Source organism: Micromys minutus, assembly GCF_963924665.1.
Source record: "Micromys minutus genome assembly, chromosome: 29".
In the NCBI taxonomy this organism is placed as follows: domain Eukaryota; kingdom Metazoa; phylum Chordata; class Mammalia; order Rodentia; family Muridae; genus Micromys; species Micromys minutus.
In genome coordinates, this window is record NC_137964.1 from 9222065 (window position 1) to 9244752 (window position 22688).

Below are 22688 nucleotides of genomic sequence, written 5' to 3' on the forward strand. Positions count from 1 at the left end.
TCCATCACTCTGCTACCAAGGAGACAGAGGCGGCCGCGCGGGCAGGGCGGAGCCTGCGCGTGCGCGCCGCCTGGTGGGAGGCGGGGACCGGAGCGCGGGCTAAGGAGCGCGTGCGCGCGCGCCTGAGTGAAGAGTCGTCTGGCCGGCAGGGGGCGCTGAGAACCCGCGCGGCGCTCTGCCTGCCCCCCGGGCGCCGTCCGCCGCGGTTCGATTGGAGCAGCCGCGGAGCTGCTCTTGGCGCCATTTTGAAGCGGAGAGGAGGAGGAACGGCCTGGACTGGCTGCGGAAGGGGAGGGGGGGGAGGAGGCGATTGGATGCGGCGGCGGCGGCGGCGGCGGCGGCGAGGGCGGCGGATCCCCGAGATCGGCGGAGCGCGAGGAGTGTAGGAGCCGGGCGGCCGGAGGTAGGAGCGACTCGGGTAACGGAAAGGGAGCGCCTCTTCCTCGCCTCAGCGCCCCACGCTCCATTTTCCAGCGGGGTGTGCGCGCGTGGAGCCGTCGCCCGCCGAGCCTCGCGTGTCCCGGTGTCCTCGCGGGGCTGCGGTGGGGCCGGGGGCGGGGAGGCCGCGGGCCGCCGCTCGCGCCGGCCGGGGAGTGACCTTTGCGGGGGCTGCGGCCGCGCCCCTCCCCCGCCTCTCCTGAAGAGAAGCCCCCCGCGCGGCTTCCCCCTTCCGGCTACCCGAGGGCCCGGCGCGAGGGGAGGCGCGCTCGCCGCACCGCTCCCGAGTCAGGGAACAGCCGCGAGCCGGCCGAGAGAGTCCTCGGGCGACCGCGGGTGCAGCCCCACGGCGGTGCGGACGGCGTGCGGTGCGGGCTCGCCCGCCTCTGCACCGTTATTCCACTGACACTCTAAAAGTTTGCGGTCCGGGAGAAGCCCTGGCGGCGGCGGCGGCGGCGGCGGCTGTGGGTCTGCTTTTTGTTTTGTTTCGGTTTTTGCTCTGTAGGTGAAAGACTGATGCTTGCACCTAGGAGCAGGCATGTAGCATGCAGCCGACAGGTGTTTGCAGGGTTCACTGAACCCCAAAATTCAGCACCTGCTCTTCAGCGCTGCATGCTATTCCAGTATGAGCTCCGGAGGGGTTTGGAAGAAGAGTGATTCACTCGCTCCATCCTCAGGAACCCTACCAAGAATGAAAAGTCTCCCACCCCCTCTTTTTGATTTCAAAGAACGCTGCTCTGATACTTGTGTTAGGAATTGATGGGTGCTTCAAGGAGCGGTTTCTCTGGTTGAATACTTGTTGAAGCTTTGGATGTATTGTTTCATTTTGAAGGATGGTCTGAGTCCTGAGAGAGATGCGGAGGCCTGTGTATTCGAGGAATAACCTTTAAAAAGCCAGGTATATTTAGTGTAGGAGGCGGGCTGTATCTAAGTCATAATGACTGAAATTGTGAATGGCAATGTATGCATTGTTCTCAGCACATGTAGTTAAGAGTTCCAGGAGTGGGTATTTTCTGTGTTAACTTTTATAAAAGTCAAGTAAAAAACTCGCGGGTTTCAGAGGCCATCTCTTGGCTGTGCACTAGGCATGCAAGATGCTAGTGTCTGGGGGACAGTAAAATGAACCACTTGGAAGGTATGGCAGGTCACTGTGGAACAGTTAATCTTCCATCTCATGTTGACAGTATAAAACCTAACTGATTTTCCAGCGGCTAATTTGGAAGTTAAAAGTTTACGTGGCACATAAGATTAATACATTGATTCCCAAAACTTAAATATTAAACATTCTTTTGGGGTGGTGGGGTGGGGGAGTACCTCCTTGTGGTAGCCCAGATTAGCCCTGGAACTGGCAATCTTCCTGGCCTGATGTGCTGGGATTACATCACCACACCCAGCTCATAAAAACCATCTTGAATCAAAACGTTATTTCTTTGAACTCCTATTTGCATATGATATAAATTTACAAATACATATATAGAAAGAATGTGTGTTAAAGTTTCCTACTAAAGTAGTAACTTTTTTCTTATAGCACAGATGTTTTCCTCTTAGTTGGGTTCTGTTTGAAGGGCCTCTAATGAGAAAGTAATGCTAGTCTTTTTGCCCTTTTTTTTCCTTTTTAAAAGAACTTTGTCTTTTTGGTTGAAGCTTTAATGAAGATTTGTCATTACCTTTGCTTTTCCTGCAATTTTTGTTAATGCTTCCAGTTGGTTTTAATCCTCTGGCTTTGGTCCCCTCTCCCTTTCTCCTCATTTAGAAGTGATCTTGTGATGATGGCGACTCTTGTCATAAGATGATTTGTACTCGGTTTGTTTGTCCCAGGGTTCTAGACAGCTGTTTGATGATCACTATTTAAATTTTAAGTTTATCCTGAGGTTGCTCTATAGCTTTGTTTAACAAAGAACAGCATTCTAAGGACCAGGCTTTAACAGTAATTTGCTAAGCCTAAGCAAAATGACACCTTGTTTCAGATAGGTCTTGCTTAGGTGAACAGGGAAGTAGCGGAGAGCTAAACTTTGGGAGGAAGGGAATAATTTGGGGGCTGAGGTTTTCTTATTCCCCTTAGCATATTTGGAGATTGTCCTTTGGTTCCCAGCACGTTACTTCTTGGATCACATTTTCTTAGCATTAATAGAGCTAGTTCACTCTGGTTTACAGATTCTTAGGTGACATAATGCTGTAAGAGTGGAGATTTATGTTTCCTTTGCAGGTGTTAGAAAACTACAGAGGAACTTGAGGATTGTTGCCAGCGCTCTTACAGATGAGCAGTTAGGCTTAGCTGAAATGGCCCTGAATGCTTACAGTCATATTTAAGTGGGCAGATGGGAAGCTGCCTGGTGGTCTGTGTTGTTTCCTTAGGACTTCCCTATAATTCAGATCACCGGGATGCAGCTTAGTCTCCTCCTCTTCTCACTTTCCTCTCATTTCAGCTTTTCTCAGAAGCTAAGCATCCTCGTGGAACCTCTGTCTCTAAGAGCTACTTGCTCTTTCATTGACACTGTTGCCTCCACCCACCCACCCACCCATGTGACCAACAAGAGTTTTTAAACTTGAAAGCCAGAGTGATTTGGAAAAGTTAGTTTTGAGCTTGTTTTGTTACTGTGTATATGAGAACATTATTTACTCTGAAACTCAGTTCACTACACAAGTCATTTGTCACTGCTATTTACAACACACATTTCATTTGTCTGTGTATTTCTGCTTGGTATATAAAGATTGCAGAGATGATTTAGTTTAAAAACAAGATGAGCAATTTCCTCATATAAGAATATTAGCCTTTGGTTTTTTTGAGACACTGTCTTACTCTATTAGTCCAGGCCAGCCTCAAATTTAGCAGTCCTCCTGCCTCAGCCTCCTGAGTGCTAGGATAACAGGTGTGAGCCAGTATACTTGGCTGTTTTTTAGTTTACTTAAAAGCTGCAGAGTGGTTTGCAGGTCTGACACCTTGGAGAGTCAGCCCCATCTTCTCATTATTCTCAGGAACCACCTGATTTTCAACATTTTCCTCAGTACTTGAAAAGTACTTTATAATCCTTTCTCACTAATTAGTTCAAAATTAATAAGCTTGCAGCATTGAGAGTTACTGTTTTTACTGGCAGCTTGTTATGTGCCATGAGAAAATTAAGGTGATAAAACTCAGTGCATAAAAAGTTAGTGCTTTAAAGCCATCAATCAGAGATATTTAAAAATATCTCTTAATAGTTATTGCACTTTAATGATTAAACATGAATAATAAGCAGCTGTCTTGGTTGAGTTTCATAAAACTGAAAAAGTCAGGAGTGTGGAGGACACACAGAGCAAAGAAGGAGGGTATTTTGGGACATCTTTTAGGTCTAAAAGTACTTGTCTGCTGCACCCCCTTTTGAAGAGAATGCTGTGAACTGACTCATTGAAAATGTATAAATACCACCTATGTGTACACTGAATTCTAAGGCTGGTACCCAAAGGGAATGAGTCTGTGGCTGTAGGGAGTATTGGTTGGGGACCTATACAGAAGTGATGAAGACTGGGCAGAGAGCATCCTTGCTGCTAATGAAAAGGGCAGGCCTTCTTCCCCTTCATGGATAATGCAAGGTTCCTGATGGAGAGTGAAATAGGCCAAGAGTAGGTACCTAACAGATAACGACCACCACCATGCTACAGACAGCTAGCTGTTTTATAGACAGTGCTTAGGCCCCTGAAAAAAAAGGTTGTAGGTGTCTGGTTTTCTTTCCTCTTATTTTGTTGCAGAGGTGATTTTAGGAAAAGTGAAGAGATTTTAAGGGAAAAGTCCATATTCTGAAGTATTTCTCTTACTGAGATTCTTTCAGACACTTTTAGCCTTCCGTCATGAAACTGGTTGAGGATGGAGGTTGGAGTTGGTGAGATGGCTCAATGGGTAACAACACTTGTCATTAAGCTTGACAACCTGAGATCTATGTCTGGGACAAATGTAGGAAAAACTAACTCTGGCAAGCTGTTCCCTCATCAACACATGCACATTTTTGCATACACACATGTACATGTAAAGAAAAGTCAAATTCTTTTAGTGGTATAGAAAAACTGAAAGTAAAAAAAATAAAATTCCAGTAACCTACTGCTAGCAGATGCTAGAATATTTACTTAAAAATATTTCTAGGAGCCATATTATGCTATAGTTTTTTGTTTTGTTTTTAAAGACAATTTCTAGGTGGTAATGGTGCATGCTTTTAATCCCAGCACTTGGGAGGCAGAGGCAGGCGGATCTCTGAGTTCAAGGCTAACCTGAACTGCAAAGTGAGTTCCAGGACAGCCAGGACTACTACACAGAGAAACACTGTCTTCAGAAACCACTACCACTATCATCATTATCAACAACAACAAAATAAAAAGAAAAAAAAAAAGGGAAAGAAAAAAGAACACAAAAGAAAAAGAAAAAAACTTCCCCTCTTCAAGTTAAAGAGTTCTTTTCATACTGCTACATGATATCAACAGAATTAAAAAAAGTATTTTATTGAAGGTGCCTGCTGTTGTTAAGTAATATTAGTCTGCAGGGGACAAGACATTATTGTGTTTGTTAAACTTTATGTTGTTTCCACTTTAATGTGTCGTGCCTGTCTTTACACTTGCTTTTCTGAGAGTACAGGCCTTTGTATGTCTGTGGAAGTCACTGCAGTCCACTTGCAGTACTTTAATTTCTTGCTGAACCCCTCCCTTACCTAGGAGCTAAGGTATCTGAGAAGGAAAGGTAAGGCTGGACTTTTGAAGAGGAATATGTTTTGGAGGTGATAGCACCTTGATGGGGATTGGGTTTGAAGGGAAAGGCTAATGTGCTAGGCTTTGAACAGCTGAGAGTCTAGCTGAGGGTATTGAAAGCCCAGAGAGTCAGATCTAGTAGAAACTGTTGGAGATCTGGGAGCCAGGATAGATGAATTCTGTGAGGAGTCAACTCTGCTTTGTACTATCCAATGGCTCACTCTTTCAACCTTTCAGTGTTGTTACATTTTTTTTATTGAAGAACTTTATTTTAAAAGACAAAGATAAATGTACAATTTTTAAGCATTTTTGCATAAAAGTATACGAATACATTTTTGTCAGTGCTTGGCTTTTTTTTTTTTTTTTTTTTTTTTTACATTTTTATTAGTATTGTCATTTGATTCATTACTCTGCCCTGGCATGAGTGACAATCCAGACCTTGTTTTTCCAGATATGAGTTCTTAGGTCTCCTAAAAGATGAACTACTAAAAAATGAGTATCCTTCAAACAATTCAAGGTACCAGTTTTTTTCTTGGCATCTTTTAGTTCTATTTTCCTGTTTTTACTGGGACCTCTCTGTAAATACTGTCAGTGGCTTCATATGCTGGAGTGTGTAGAAAACTTGGATTGTAGGTGTGTCTGGAAGAGAGGTTAGTTTGTCTCCTGTCTTCCCATTCCTCCATCTCTCCCTCCTCTGTAGGTGCAGGTGTATGCAACCTTACTCGTGCCACTGTGCCTGTGGTGTAGGTTAGAGGACAGACAGGTTTTCAGGAGTTGGCTTTAACTTCCATCTTGTGTTTATTTTATTTTGGTTTTTCTAGACAGTTTCTCACTCTGTAGATCAGGCTGGTCTTGAACACCCAAGAGATCTGCCTGCTTCTGCCTTCAGAGTGTTGGGATTAAAGGCATGTGCCACCACATCCTGGCAGGATCTTCTTGTGTTTCTGCTGTAATTGTATCTTTCGAACTTTTAGCCCAGTTTGTTTCCACCTCCCATCTTGTTATAGGAGTGCTGGGGTTATAGACAACAAGCTGTCACAATCAGTTTTTTTTTTTTTTTTTTTTTTTTTTGTTCTGTTTGTTTGTTTAAATGTGGTTCTAGAACTGAGGTTCTTAGGCAAATGCTTTCACCAATCAAGCCTTTCTTGATAGCTCCATCTTCACTTAAAGGAGATGATTGGTTTAAAACACCATTTCTACTTTTTTCGAGTGTGTGTGTGTGTGCATTGAATCCTATTATAGATGGTTGTGAGCCACTTATATGGTTGCTGGGAATTGAACTCAGGATCTCTGGAAGAGATTAACCTCAGAGCCGAGTCTCCAGCCCCAAGCATTACTTTCTATCACTTCTTATGTCATTAGTTTTTGGGATAAGGTAGTATAATGTTTTGTTTATATTGGGGACACAGTTAACACAGTAAAACATGCTTATAACTTCTTGTGGGGTGGCAATCATGACACTGCATATGTGTAACTCCTAGTACTTGGTGGTTGTGGTGTGCTGAGGCAAGATTGGGAGTTTGAATATACTATGAGCTATGTATGATGCCTTGTTTTAAACAAACAGCCAGACTTGTTTGTAACGACACTTGGTGGTAAAAAGTCTAGCTACATCACTTTGTAGAAGACAAAGTTTGATAATAGTTGAATGGATGTTTACATGTTTTATTTGAGAAAATGGCTCTCTGGCTAGAGATAGATGAAAGATAGTTCTGTAATAAATATATTTAAGTAAAACAAAAGAGGCTGTTAAGATCATCATAAAACAGAGCAGAATATGGAAGACATATTCAGCTCCAGGAAGGCCTAACCAACTAGGAATCTGACCAAAGATAAACTTGTTATTCTGTGAGGAGTCATGAAATATACTATTGTTGGAGATGAACATTTGGCTAGGTGCCAGTTAGGTGCTGCAGAACTGGGCCTTTTTTCCTCAGTGATGGCCATTTGAAGACAATGGTCTGGGGCTGGAGAGATGGCTCAGTGGTTAAGAGCATTGACTGATCTTCCAGAGGTCCTAAGTTCAAATCCCAGAAACCACATGGTGGCTCACAACCATCTGTAATGAGATCTGATGCCCTCTTCTTGTGTGTCTGAGGACAGCTACAGCATGCTCATATATAATAAATTAATAAATCTTAAAAAAAAAGGCAATATAGTCTTCCTCTCCCCCACCTCCCAAAGTTGCTGTTACATGGTTGCCTCTGGTAGCCTCAAGCACACTTTGGATATTTCTAGTCTACTGTAAACCTGGGAAAGTAAGTAGTTGATGTCTCTCTCTCTCTCTCTCTCTCTCTCTCTCTCTCTCTCTCTCTCTCTCTCTAAGTTTACTTATTCTTTTATGAGTACACTGTTGTGCTCTCTTCAGACACACCAGAAGAGGGCATCAGATCCCATTACAGATGGTTGTGAGCCACCATGTGGTTGCTGGGAATTGAACTCAAGACCTTTGGAAGAGCAGTCAGTGCTCTTAACTGCTGAGCCATTTCTCCAGTCCGTGGTTGATATCTTTAAGAAGAGGATATTAGCTTGTAGTTTTGTGACTGAGTAACTTGCCTTTCTAGTTTATTTTTTTGAGGTTTGGTTTCACCCCAGGCTAACTGACTTTATAGGATAAGTAATTCCTAAGCAAATTGGTTCTTATACATGTTTCCCTTTGTCCTTTCCCCATTAATTGCATCCATTTAAAACTCATTTTAAAAAATAGTTTTACCGAGGTATAATTTACATACCATATGAATTTGACTATTGGAAATATACACTTTTCTTTCTCTGAATGTCCTTTTTCTTTTTAAAGATTTATTTATCATTAAAGCCATCATTATAGATGGTTGTGAGCCACCATGTGGTTGCTGGGATTTGAACTCAGGACCTATGGAAGAGCAGTCAGTGTTCTTAACCACTGAGCCATCTCTCCAGCTCGAAGTTCCTTTTTCTAGTGTACTTTTCTAGCTATGTAAAAGCATTGTCTCTAATGTAACATGTCCAAATTTGTTCATTTCTCTAGCATTTTCCCTATGTTCAAGTTAGTAACAGACTTTCCAGCATCTGTTTTAAGGATGACTGCTTTTACACTCATGTCAGAATCTGGAGTGTCATCCTAATTCTTTCATTTCTTCCATCTCTCCTGTTAGATGTTAATGATCTCCCAGCCTCTGTTAATGATCTTTTAATAATACAATTGCTTACAGACATAGCCCACCTCAGTCTTTCCTCATTTTTTACACTAATACTGGAAACTTAACTCTCTGCCTTTTACTAATTATTATTTTACATTGGAAAATATACCCTGGAGATCTCTTACTTGTGTATATCGTACTTCTTCTACCTCTGTGGACAACTACAGTGTTTATTGTTATACTACAGTTTTACAAGCTTATTGATTGTTTCCAGCTTTAACTGTTGTAGGACATTTTATACCATAGTTGCACTAGTTTATTGATTGTCCCCAGTAAACTGTTATACAATTGCTATTATTTTGTGCATGTGAAGATTTGTTTGTAGTGCAAGTTCCTAGCCATGGAATTGCTGCAAGGCAGAAAGAATTTACATGGTGTCACTTTGTAGACTTTGTAGCACTGTTGTATATGTGAAAATACTTGTTTCTCTGTAACATTTCCATAATATAAAAGTATACATATGTAAGTATATAATAAACCAGTTAGAAACCTTGTCAGGTCAGTCGGACAGGTGAAAAACAGTATCTCCTCTGTTTTAATTTACATATTCCTGGTTCATGAATCTGAGCATTATTTCCTGTGCTTGAGCCATTTTTATTTTTTGAGCTGAGTCTTTTTCATTTGTGTGTTTGTATGTTTGTGTGTTGTGTGTCTGTGTGTGTTTTGAATATTTGAGACTTTTCCCCTCTCTTTGAATCTGCTAAAAATAAAAGGTTGCCTGCTTACTCCTCTGCCTTTGTTGTCTTACTGGCCTCCCTGCTTGCAGTTACACTCCCTGAATCACGTTGTTCCCAGGTACCCAACTCTTACTTGGGCAATGGACAGAACTTTTTTTCTTACATGAGTCAGTGGAAACTTCCACACTTCATGAGTTATTTTTCTTTTCTTTCACTTTCTATTTTATTGTTGTTATTATCATCATCTAGTTTTCCTATGTGCCCCTGTTGGCTTAGAACTTGATATTCAGACTGGACTGGCCTCTAATTCTACCCAGTGCTCCTGCCTCTGTCTCCAAAATACTGGGACAATTGTACATCTCCGTCATGCAGGTTGGGTAGCTGTGATACTGATATTGCTAATGATACTGATACTATTCCATGTAGTTATTGACTTGTTTTGTTGTAGGATTTATTTTCCCTTTTTTCCTCTTTCTTTTTTGAGGCAGCATCTCACAAAAGTAGTGCCGATTGCCCTAGAACTCACTATGAAGACTAGGCTGGACTCTGAACTCAGAGTTTCTCCTGCCTCTACTTCCCAAGTGCTAGGATTAAAGGCTCATGTCACCATATTTAACCTCTAGTAGAATTTTTTTCAAGTTTTTTTGCTGTTAAAAAATTGCTGTCTTGAGTCTGGAGAGATGGCTCAGTGGTCCAGAGGTTCTGAGTTCAGTTCTCAGCAACCACTGGTGGCTTACAACCATTGTAATGGGATCTGATGCCCGCTTCTGGTGTTCATAAAGATAGCATACTCATATACATAAAATAAATAAAAATGTAAAAATACCTCTTAAAATGTTTTAAATTAATATTTATTACGTGTGTGTCTGGCACATTGCATGTGGAGATCAGAGGACTGCTCTGCTTTCAGGAGTTGGATCTCTACCACGTGAGGTTTGGACACCAAACTATTTTGTTGGCTCCTGATTATCTTTTTATTGTTGACTTGTAGGGTTTTTTTTTTTTTTTTTTTTTTTTTTGGTGATGGGAATCAAACCCATGACCTCATACATGAGAGGCAAGCATTTTACCAAATGAGCCATGCCCCCAGTTTTTTCTTAATACAGTCTGGGTATGAATTATTTGCCAGGTAATTGGCTTTCTGCCATTTTGTCACATATCTTGTTCTTAACATAAATTTTGATGAGTAGAAGGTTTTAGTTATTGAGCTTTAATCAGTCAGTTTTAACTGTGCTATGGTTTTGAGTTCTAATAAGCGTTTACCTACCCACAAACCATGGGAATATTTTTTGTGCTTATTTTGTGTAGAAGATTCTTAGTTGTGTTAGTCAGGTTTCCTTTACTACACCAAATAAGTGAGATAACTAGGCAATAAGGAATTAAGTTGCAATTAATTACATCTCAAGAAAAGTAAACAAAACAATTACTAATGTATGAGCTATTGTATTAATTTTTCTTCCTTCTGTTGCCATCTATATAGTTAGAGGTTCCATTCTGTGATCTGATAGCTATTGCTGTTGGTCCTCTGGAGAGAGTACTGGATGGCAGTGATGGTTGTGTGATGGCTAGAAACTGAGGGGATGGCAAGCCCGCTTTTCAAGGACCTCCACAGTAACCTGAAGACCTCCCACTAGGCAGCTTCTTTTAAAGCTTCCACTACCACTTGGGGATATAAGACTCTAGGCAACATTCAAGATCCAAAATATAGTAGTTTTTAACATAGATTTGATTCATTTCAAAATGAATGAATGAATGAATGTGTGTGTGTGTATGAAATAGTTTAAGATTTATGAAAAAGAAGGCTTCTTCATTCTGGCACCATTATTAGATTTCCTGAACTGAGTCAGTTGCTTTTGTATCCTTCTCCTAAATAATTTGAACATTATATGTGCATCTTTGTGGCCTCTGTATTTATTTATTCATCTATTTGTTCTATGAAGGACTCAAACTATCTTCATTACTGTGGCATTATATAGGGAGGTTTTGGTTTTTTTTTTTTTTTTTCTTGTAGCCTTGGCAAGCTTGGAATTTGCTATGTGGACTAGGCTAGCCTAAACTCAGAAGTACTCCTGTCTTTACCTCCCAATCTATAGGGCTAAAGGCCACCATATCCAATTATAGTGAGCATTAAAAGCTTTAAAATGGGTGCTGGAGAGATAGCTCAGTGGTTAAGAGCACTGACTGCTCATCCAGAGGTCCTGAGTTCAATTCCCGGCAACCACATGGTAGCTCACAACCATCTGTAATGGGATCTGATGCCCTCTTCTGGTGTGTCTGAACAGCTATAGTGTACTCATATACATTAAATAAATAATATGTAAAAAAAAGTTTTAAAATTGGCAGAGGGTGGAGAAATGGTCCAGCAGTTAAAGTTGTTTATTGCTATTTCAGAGGGTTGGAGTTTGGTTCCCAGCACTCCTATCAGATGGCTCACAACTTCCTGTAATTCCAGATGCAGGGGATTCAGTGATGACCCCTTCAGTGACTCCTTGCTCCTTAGGCACCTGCATGCCTGTGAGCTTGCTTCTCTCCCTTACTCCCTCCTGCTTTTCTTCCTCTCTCCTCTTCTCTCCTCTGTGTCTCTCTCTCATGTACCCCACATAAACAAATAAAATCAATCCTATAGTATGAATCCTCTTTTACATATATTTTTACTGTCATTCTAGTTTCCATAAACATTTTAGAGTTAGTTTTGTCAGTAGTAGGTCTTTGGGTGCTCTGATTGTGGTTATCTTGATAAATCTATATGTCTGAGATTTTCATTTGCTTCTTTGCTAGCAGGTTGCACTGCTGCATTTTCATATATGTTTGGAGAAGGAAGAATGGAGACTCCTGGGTTAAGAATTGAAAGATCTTCCATTCTTCCTTTGACTGCAGACCTAAGTAACTTAGTTTGACTGCATCTTCATGTTTCTGAGTCCTTGGGACACTAACCTTGGCCTTTCTTTGCTTATGCTAGGCAGAGCACTCTACTTCTGAACTCTATGCCTAGCCTTGTTCATGGATACTTTCTATCTCCTTCCCCTTTGCTATGCCTTTTCTTAAGACAGTGAGTGTCTCAAGGTGGCATAGATGGCCTTGACCTCAACCTGATCTTCCTGCTTCAGCCTCTGGAGTGCTGGAATTACAGCTTCCTTTCTTTGGCTTTTTAAGCTCTATCTTGTAATTTTGTAGCCAAGTAAGTTAAGCCTAATAAATATCCCAGGATTTCTGTATACCCATACTAAAATACAATACTACAAATCCAAACAGGTCAACCATTAGGTATAGTTATAACTATTTTCAAAAGAAGATAGATTCTCTCTCTCTCTCTCTCTCTCTCTTTCTCTCTCTCTCTCTCTCTCTCTGTATGTGTTTATCTATTCTGTAGTTTAAACTTTGATCATACCTTTACCTACTGAGCTATTTCACTGCTGTAGAGGGTACATTTAAAAATTGTAATTTGTTCTAAGAAATAAATACCTTTGCAAGTGTTTGGTTTGTTTGTCTTTAAACTTAAAGCTTCAGGTAGTTTTGCTGATTAAAAGGCAGTGAGGAGAGCATGTGGCTTTCTGTTTGATTAAGTTATATGGTCAGGAGGAGTAGCAAGTGGAGATAGCTCTTGGCACATAATGTAGTCTAATCATGACTATATTCTTTTCTCTGTCAACTTGAGTTTGATCAGAGAAGGAAATGCTTTTGTTGAGTGGGTTTTTTGTTTGTTTGTTTGTTTGTTTTTAAGATACAGGAGTTCTCTCCTCTGAGTCTGCTGGTGACTTGAGGTCTGTAAGATTTTGGAAAATATGGTAGATGTAGATGTGAAGCTGGGGAGAAAAAACAAACCTGCAAGATGGACTTGGAAGTCATTGGGAAATGGGCTGAGCCATTAGCCCAAGCCTGTAACTTTTGAGATTTGGACAATATGGGAACCTGTAAGAGGCAGAGCGTACTTTTCTTTGAAGGTGGACATAGACTTGCTGTGGGCCCAGCTACTGTCCCCATCCTGTGGTGAGTCAGGTGAACTGAGGCCTAGTTGGTGACAGAGAACCATTTTTTTTCTGTTATTTTCTAAACATAAGCATAGCTACTTCACTTTGTGTCTTAGGAATTTCTTGGAGGCCTTCTGTAAATAATAGCGATGTAGAGAAAAGAATTTGGAGAAAAGTAGTTACAATCTAAAAACATTGATATTGCCATTGTAGTCCATCCCAGTTAATCACACCTTTGCTATGCAGTGCAACTTTTGTTGTTCAGACAGCAGACAAACTTCAAAGAGGATATAGTCATTTTCTCCATTTTTAAAATAGTTTCTCTTTACATAAGCCACAATTAATACTCATTGTTTTGTAACTTAACTATTGTAGCATGAGATATTGTTAATAGGTGGATGTGGGAAGGGAGATAAAATTGTAATTTGGCTACTATATAATACTTTTGTATTAAAGCAGAAATACTCAGTTATTTCTGCAGCTAGTTATGTGGTTATGATTATCTATAATTACCGTCTTCCACTGTCATTCCATAGCCCCTGTCTTTGTCAGGTATTCTGTTTGTGGTTTCCTGTCTGGTGAGGTGACCCAAACTCATTCTTAAGGGTCTGGGCAATTAGAAGTTCTTCTGAGCTGTTTCCCTGACTTTAATTATATATAGTACATGAAAATTGTAAATGCATCCTAGAGGAGCTTCTGCATTCCAGACATTCCTTCTCTTAGCCTTCTTGTGCAGTAGCAAACTAGTCAGTTACTCTAGTCAGTTGGTTGATTCATTACGTGAAGACAAGGTGGTGGGATAGCAGTCTCAGTTTACAGTTTAGTGACACTATTGCAGCATCCCTTACTTAGGAGCCAAGAGAGTGCCCCCAGAACCCTCTCTTCATCCTACCTTGTGTTTCAGGGATGCTAGGCAAGAGTTACCATTGAGCTATAGCCTCAACTGTGACTAGGATCTGGGTTAACAGGAGTCTTAACCCAGTAGAATGAAAGCAGGATGTGAGAGTAGGATGAAAGAAATAATAACATCTGTATACAGGTAGAAATGAGCCAATACAGGAAAATAAACGATGAAGAGAGAAATGTATGGTTTACTGGAGTAATGTCCCTGAGGAAGAAATGGTTAATTGAAGTGTTGGCTTTATTTGGAAGTGCTTATTCTTTCTTATGTAAGCATACATACAGGAGGTATATGTGAGCATATATACATATGGGCTGATAGATGATAGGAATCTTATGTATCAGTGACTAAGGAAGCAAAGCTGGCAGTTTGAATGAGAATGCAAACCGGGAATGGTGGTAGGTACATGCCTGGAATAAATGAACAAAACACAAGTGGACTTGGAGTTTTTATAAATTAATTTTAAATTAATGTTAAATGTCAGGGATATGGTATTTGCTCTTTCAGAGAGGAAACTATTACTGTAGCATCTATTCCAGTGTCACTTGCACTTTGGCTCTGGACGTTACCTGAAGTTAGCGATTGGGAGGGTATGTTAGGTGTCAGGCTGCACATCCCACCTCTTCCAATAAATGTAGTTTTCAAATAGTGGTTGTTCTTGAAACACTTGACATTAATATAATAAAATACTATTTACTAAATGTGATGGTTTGCATATGCTTGGCCTAGGGAGTGGCACTATTAGAAGGTGTGGCTTTGTTGGAGGAAGTGTGTCATTCTGGGGCTGGACTTGGAGACACTCCTCCTAGCTGCCTGAGGATGCTCAGTCTGTTCCTGGCTTCCAGATGTAGAATTCTCAGCTCTTCTTGCACCATGCCTACCTGGATGCTGCCATGCTCTCTCCTCGATGATAATGGAGTGAACCTCTGAACCTGTAAGCCAGCCCCAATTAAATGTTGTCATTTATAAGACTTGCCTTGGTCATGGTGTCTGTTCACAACAATAAAACCCTAACTAAGACACTAAACAACAGTAATGAATACATTACTATGCATGAATCTGAAGGTTAGATAGTTTTAATTACGTGAACTAGATTTGTCTAATTTCATCGGAGCTGATGAACTCTTCATGTATGTTGGTTACCTGGTAGGTTGGCTGGGGGACCCGCCTGGTCTAGGATAGTCTTTCACATTATGGTGGGGTTGGCTGGTTCTCTGCTTAAAGATAGAGGGAAAGTGGAGACAAGATTCCAAGAGTGAATGGAAACATGAAAGATCATGTTGAGTCTGCACTTGGAGCTGCTTGGTGTCACCTGTTGCTGACCAAAGCAAGTCTGGAGACTAGACAAAATTCAAAATGTAGGAAAATCAGCTCCCACGTCTTAAAGGAAGACAACTGCATTGTTAAATTGGGAGAGCATGGATGTTAGGAGGAGTGGAGAGTTCCATTAGCCGCACAATTGTGACCTCACAGAAATCTGTGTCTTACAATGTTTCCTAACCTGTAGAAATGATTAGAATAATAATACACTTTCTGAAAGGTGATTTTTTTTTCTTTTTCTTTTTTCTTTCTTTTTTCTTTCTTTCTTTCTTTCTTTCTTTCTTTCTTTCTTTCTTTCTTTCTCTTTAAGGATTAAGTAACCTATGTAAAGTGCTTATGGTGTAGTTTTCTCTGAGGTATGCTTTGCCTTTGGTTACCTGTAGCTAGCCATAGTCAGCCCAAAAATACTGAATGAGAACTGAAAAGGTACTTTATAAATTCTAGATTTGTGCTGCTCTCAGTAGCACACTGAAGTCTTGCATTTGTGTGAGAGCCTCTGCCAGCATATCTTTGCTTGTGTCTGGGCCCTGTCCGTTAGCACTTCGTAAGCATCTCACTTACCAGATTGGCTTTCTTGGCATGACAGGCCTGTGTTCAGATAACACCTATTTCATTTGGTGTTGGCCCAAAGTAATATAGACCATTTTGATCCATTTTGGTATGCTTCCTTTAGGTGATGTGCTTGTTTTTATTTGGCTTAGTAAGAAGAGAGAGAAAAACCAATGCTGTGTTGCTAAGGGTAATTTATTATGCTTGATTGATAAGTCAATCATGTATATGCAAGAAAATGCAATATATATATATATGTGTGTGTGTTTATATGTCCATGTGTGTGTGTGTGTGTGTGTGTGTGTGTGTGTGTATGTGTGTGTATGTATATGCTCTGATATTGTGGTTTCAGGTATCTTCTAAAGATCACTCAACTTATTACTTTGTTTTTGGAGAAGGGGCTGCACTGTCTGGATGTATGCCAATAATGCTTATTACATAGAAAGCACTTTAAATGATTTTTAAAAATTTTTATGTGTATTGGTGTTTTGCCTGCATGTGTGTTGGATCCCTTGGAACTGGAGTTACAGACAGTTGTGAGTTGCTATTTAGTTGCTGGGAATTGATCACCAGTCAGTGCTCTTAATCATTGAGCCATCTCTCTGGTGTCCATATTCTTGGACTTTTTATTTATGACAAAATTTTTACAATAATCCTGTGATGCTTTATGATTTTCATATATTTGAGGAGATAGGATGCCTAAATTACTAAAGCAACAGTTCTGAACCTTCCTAATGCTATTATTACCCTTCAGTTCCTCATGCTATGTTCACCCCAATCATAACATTATTTTTGTTGCTATGAATTGTAATATGAATATCTGTGTTTTCTGGTCTTAGGTGATCACAGTGAAAGAGTCATTCCACTTCAAAGGGGTTGTAACCTACCAGTTGAGAACTGCTATACTAAATTGTTAGTTGATGTAAACTTTACATTTGAACTAAGTTGACATACATTACACACACACACACATACACACACACACACACACACACACCCCTACCTTTAAATACAATATTCTTTCCTTTCCTTTTTTACCCCATTATAGGGTCTACATGGCTGGCCACCAACTCTCAGAGATCTGCTTGCTTCTGCCTTCTGAGTGCTAGGAAGGCAGAAGGCATATGCCGCATGCCTGGCTCAAATTCTTTTCCTTTGAGAAGCAGTACTATTGTTGAATACATGGGCTCTGGAACTTTATCTTAGTCCTGCCTTTAGTAGCTGTTTATAATCCTTAGTCCTTAGTTTAGGACAAAAAGCTAATCTGTGTTTTTAATACTCTTGTAGTTTCTGGTGCAATAGTCTCCACTTTATTTCCCTTGCTTTATACCCAGTGTTGTTTTCTTCTTTCCCCATTAATCATCCACTTCAGAGACTTGTCCATTCTTCTGGATGTTTTTACACAGCTTCTTATTTAATTTTAACTCTTACTTAAAAAAAAAAAAACAAAACAAACAAAAAAAAAAAACCAAAACCTTTTCAGTTCTTTTCACCATGAATGTTTTAAACCCCAAGACTATATGGCTGTCTTTAGTGTTTATGTTTTATATGTATTCGGCTAGTTTAAAAAGTTATGTTGTTTCTTGTGTATGGGTGTTTTGTCTACATCATGTGTACCTGGGACCTACAGAGACCATAAGAAGGTATTGGGTTCCCTGAAACTGTAGTTGCAGATGGTGTTAAGGTGGGTGTAGGGGACTGAACCTGAGTGCCAGGGCTGTTAACTGCTGTTCCATTTCTCCAGCCCATGTTTTGTTTATTTTATGATAGAGTTAGGATTATTTTATGGTTTGCATGCTTCTTACATTTCCTAACATAGGGTGTGTCTTCTTGATTTATTAATTTAATTGCAGTTTCATTAAGTTTTTTGCTCATGACCCCATCTTGCTTGAGAAATACTTATTTAATAAGCTGGAGTTTAAATGTAAGCACAGTTGAATATTTATTCTTTACTTAAGATTTATTTATTTTATGTATATAAGTACACTATTGCTACCTTCAGACACACCAGAAGAGGGCATGTGAGCCACCTTGTAGTTGTTGGGAATTGAACTCAAGATCTCTGGAAGAGCAGGCAGTATTCTTAACTGCTAAGCCATCTTGCCAAACCCCTGAATATTTATTAATTATAAAGAAATGTATTTGAAAACAATTTTTGGTATTTATATTTTTATCATTTGTCAAAGAAGAAATAAATTTGCATGCTAGCAAAATAGATTTGCTTTTTTAACATAAAAATTAAATATTGGCTAAGCATTTGATACTGCAGAATTAAACATTTCAAAATTCGCCAGTGATAAATATTTTGATCTTATAATCATCAATGTTGAGAATAGCATAATATGACAGAAGCATACTTAAGACTTTTTAAAAAATTGTTTTGAGATTCTGTCTTAATCACAAGCCAAGATATGATTTTTTTTGTGTATGTTGTAGTATGTATATGTGTCTTTGTGTGTGCTTGTGTGTGTGTGTGTGTGTGTGTGTGTGTAGGTCAGAGGCTGGTGTTGGGTGTCCTCCTTGGTTATTCTATTAGAGATAGGTATTTCCTTGAGTCTGGAGCTCACTTTTTTTGTTACAGTGGCTAGTTCTAGAATCTGACGGTCTCTGCTTCTCCAGTGCTGGGGTTACAGATGATCATTCCCACGTTCAGCTTTGACATGAGCGCTGGGGATCCAGATTCTGGTCCTGTGCTGTATAGCTGACTGAAGATTTGCTTATTTATTTAATGTATGTGAGTACACTGTTGCTGTCTTCAGACACACCAGAAGAGGGCATCAGATCCCATTACAGATGGTTGTGAGCCACCATGTGGTTGCTGGGAATTGAACTTAAGATCTCTGGAAGAGTGGTCAGTGCTCTTAACCACTGAGCATCTCTCCAGTCCCAGAACAGCAGTTTTAAAAATCTCACATGTGAGCACAATACAGTACTGAGATGATCTGATACTTTTATGTGGAGGAATGACAGTATTAAATAGTAACTAAACCACCACTATCCTCTAAGAATAGGAAACTAAGAACAGTGAGAACAACAGTGTCCACAGCTTGCCGCTGCGCTCAGCTGAGGTACTGTGAGGTGAAATCGATGGATGTTGTGTTATTTCTCACACACAGTGTTTAGAACTGAGGCTGCATTGAAGTTGTGTGGCGTACAACCAGTGAGAGCTTCTTTATGTTTTATATTCGTTATGCATCTGAGTTTGGTCATTCTGTGCTCAGAAACATTTTAATTCGGCTAGAGTTTACACAGCTCACATTAGATTACATGATCCCAAATGGGGTTTAGGAGCCACAATTTAAGAATCTGGGCTCTAAAAATAAACCAATTCTGTTAATTGTGACCTCTAGTTTTTCTAGTGTATAATCTATTAGTAGTGGGAAAAATATTTTAAAACTTCTCTTGTGAAACAAAGAAAAACAAAAACAGTCCCAGAATTGGTATGAAGTTTGTCTGACATAATCTGGGTCTGTTAATTTTTATATTTAATAGTTTACATAAGTTTGAATCACTTTGCTGGTGGCTTTAATCAAAATCATTTTAGGTTGGTTGACATCTTAAGCTAGGCTGCCTGCTGTCCAGAGCCCTTAGGGCATTTTTATCCCCACTTTCCCCACGCTAGGATTATCATAGAAGCTTTCTTTGTGTATGTTCTGGAGCTCAGACTCCAACCCTTTCACTCTCAGGGTGAGCACTATATTGGCTGAGTTAGACTCTCTAAGAATACAGGCACTAGTGTCTAGCAGGGGTGTACATCCCTGGCACTCAGGAGGCAGAGGCCGGTGTATCCGTGAGTTTGGGGCCAGCCTGGTCTACAGATTTCTAGGACAGCCAGGGCTATACAGAATTTTTAGAGAGCCTGTCTCTAAAAACCAATGAAGCAAAATAAACAAAAAAAAGACAAACACAAAGGCTGCTCTTTTAATCAATATTCTTTTCCAGTGTCCATATTAATGTTGCTTAGTATTTTATTTTACATTTTTGATTTTCAAATTATACTTGTTATTTGCAGTGATTAATTGTGTGCATGTGTCTTTTATATTTTATTTTATATTATTTTTTATTTGAAGAGGTGGTCCCACTATGAAGCCTTGGCTGACCTAGAATTCTTATATAGATCTTGAATTCAGAGAGTTAAGCCTGCCTCTGCCCCAGAGTGTTGGGATTAATGTGCCACCATACCTAATACGATTAAATATATTTATTTATTTTGTGTATGTTTGTATATTTGTATAATGAGACAATATGTGCTTGTGGAAGTCAGAGGACAAATTGTGGAAGTCAGTTCTCTCCTTTTACCATGTGTGTTTGAGGGACCAAACTCATATTGTCAATCTTAATTGTAGGTGCCTTTACCTGCTGAGCCATCCATCTTAACTGGCCCTGTGACATGTTTGTTTTGGTGTTTTGATTTGTATTGGTGATGCTTGTTTTGTTTTTTATATTTATTTATCTATCTACTTATTTATTTATTATATTTATTATATTATTATATATGTATAAGTACACTGTTGCTGTCTTCAGATGCACCAGATGCATCAGATCTCATTATAGATGGTTGTAAACTACCATGTGGTTGCTGGGATTTGAACTCAGGATCTCTGGAAGAGTATAATCAGTGCTCTTAACTGCTGAGCCATCTCCCCCTCCAGTGATGCTTGTTTTATAGGAAATGTCACCCAATATTCTTTATGTATAAGAAATGTTGAAGTAGCTGACTGATTACTGGTTTTCAGAATGTTCCCCAGGACCTCCTTAACTTACAAGGAGTGTGTTCCTTGAATTGCTGCTCTTTACTCAGACAAGCCCTGGGCATTTTTACCAGATGTTGGTTAAAAACATGAGTTTTATGAGTGAAGTGAGTGTGAAAAAGCATTCTTCTGCAGAGTGAGATATTCTAGATTAATCATACATTGTGATCACTGGCCCTTGGATGTCTTGTGTTGCTGCACATTGCTGAGTCACTTGTGGAGTATATGAATTGTACTTTGGCTTGCATTGAGATCTAAAATGAACTTCACTTCCAGGTCTAGTGTAGGTTTTTGGTTTTGATCAGGCACCAGTCCATTGGAATTCACTAAAGACTCAGGAAAAAGCCTGTTTTTCTGTGCATCATGTTTTTAACTCACAGATTATGTTGACTTTATAGTTGATATTTCTGTCTGTCTTTTGTATAACATAAGCAGCAGATAGGGTGGAGTTCTCATTCTGCCATTTAAGAGCTTTTGGATACTAGGTAAGCCAATGACATTCTCTTGACTGCTTCATTTATTCACAGAGTTAATAATAAGGTGCTTTCCCCAAAAGAACTTTCAGGAAATTCAATGGCTTATTATGTGGTATTCTTGGTGAAGCCCCTTCCCCCAAATACAGAGTAAAGAAACAATCAAAATCTAATAATTCGGAGTGAGTATTTAGAAGGCAAATAGCTTAGAAAGGGAGTTTACAGGTGTTGTTGCTCTTTATAACTTTGAATAGTAATGTACAAAACAATAAATTACTGGGCTGAGGAGATGGTTCCACAGTTAAAAGTGCTTACCATGAAAAACCCTAGACCCCATGGTGGAAGGAGAAACAGACTTCTGAAGAGTTGTTCTCTGATTTTTCTGTGTGTGTACACTCCCCACACACAATAACGATAAACATAAACAATGTACATAAAACAAACAAACAAAATGAACATGTTTCTTAAGTTTTATTTGGGGAATCATGAGTGTTCTAGAGGATATATGTAAGCTATGAATAATCTCTCTGAAAAAAATACACGTTTTCCCATGCATATAAACTTTAAGTACTTTTTCACTTATCTAGATAGACATGCTATATATGGTGGGTTTTCTACATGAATGCCTTCTTTTTTTTTTTTTTTTTTTTTGGGTGGCTGTTCACCATTTATCTCTTAATCTTTCTGTCTTCTCTTCCATGTAGATCCCTGAACCTTGAGGGGAGGAGTTTAATAAAGACATCTCATTTAGGGCTGATTGACCAAATCTCTTTCTTTGCACATTGTCCAGTTGTAAGTGTCTTTGTGTTAGTTGCCATCTACTGCAAGATGAATGAAGCTTTTCCACTATGGATACTGATCTATGGGAATAGCATTCTGCTGTTAAGAGTCATTTTATTGCATCTCTTTAAGAGCTGACCTAGGACACTAATTCTCAATCTGGGGTGATATTTCTAGGAGGGGATACTTTAGGCTATCACACTTGGGAGTAGTAGGGATGTAAAGTGCTATTGGTGTTTGTGATCAAGGCCACTTTTGAACCCTGAAGCACACAGAACATTTGATTCCTGTGCAAAACAAGAAATTCTGGACAAAAACCTCTGGAAAAGATGAATTAGATCTCTTTGAAAAGTTCTTAAGTATAATTCTTTACTTAGCTGTTTAGTGATGGTTAGGTGGTAGATAATTTGCAGTTGTAATCCCTGGGGATCAGTCTGTCTTAATTATTATTGCTATAATTTTTTATAATTTATTCCCATTTGGTTTTATATATCTCCTTATATTTCTTTGTAGTTACTTCCTGTCTATGGTGTCTTTGTCAATGAAATAAGTTTCTTACAGACAGCAAGCAGCTGGCTTCTGCTTTTGTTTTGAGTTTGTTCAGCTATTCTGTGTCTCAATCACAGATTTAAGACTGTGGTTACATTTATGGCTGCTACTGAAATACTTTTTTTTCTTTCATCTTTGGGGCTTGTTAGTTTACTAAGTTAATGTGTTAATTCTTTTCCTAATTCTCATTCTTGAGGTTACTGTCCTGAGCTTTCATGACTATTTTATCTGAGTGTGGCATTCCTTAGAATATCATCTGTTATGCCAGTTTAATGGACCTGAATTATTTTAATTTTATGCTTTCGTGAAAGGTCTTTATTTTTCCTTTTATTTTAAAGGTTAGTTTTGTTAGGCGTAGTAATCTTGGTTGGTAGTTCTATTGATGTGAAATTC

At 39.5% G+C, this 22688-nt stretch overlaps 1 protein-coding gene across 7 annotated transcripts in view; it reads left to right on the forward strand.

The window, feature by feature from the left end:
- Nucleotides 1-320: 320 nt before the first annotated feature.
- Nucleotides 321-22688, forward strand: part of PDS5B (PDS5 cohesin associated factor B) — a 124254-nt gene continuing 101886 nt past the window's right edge. For 5 of the 7 annotated variants that reach the window (XM_080941348.1, XM_080941350.1, XM_080941353.1 and 2 more), the window contains exon 1: nucleotides 321-403. The gene's annotated coding sequence lies outside the window, so the exon portion shown is untranslated. The remainder of the gene's footprint in view (nucleotides 404-22688) is intronic. The other 2 variants (XM_080941349.1, XM_080941347.1) reach the window with 1 other exon arrangement.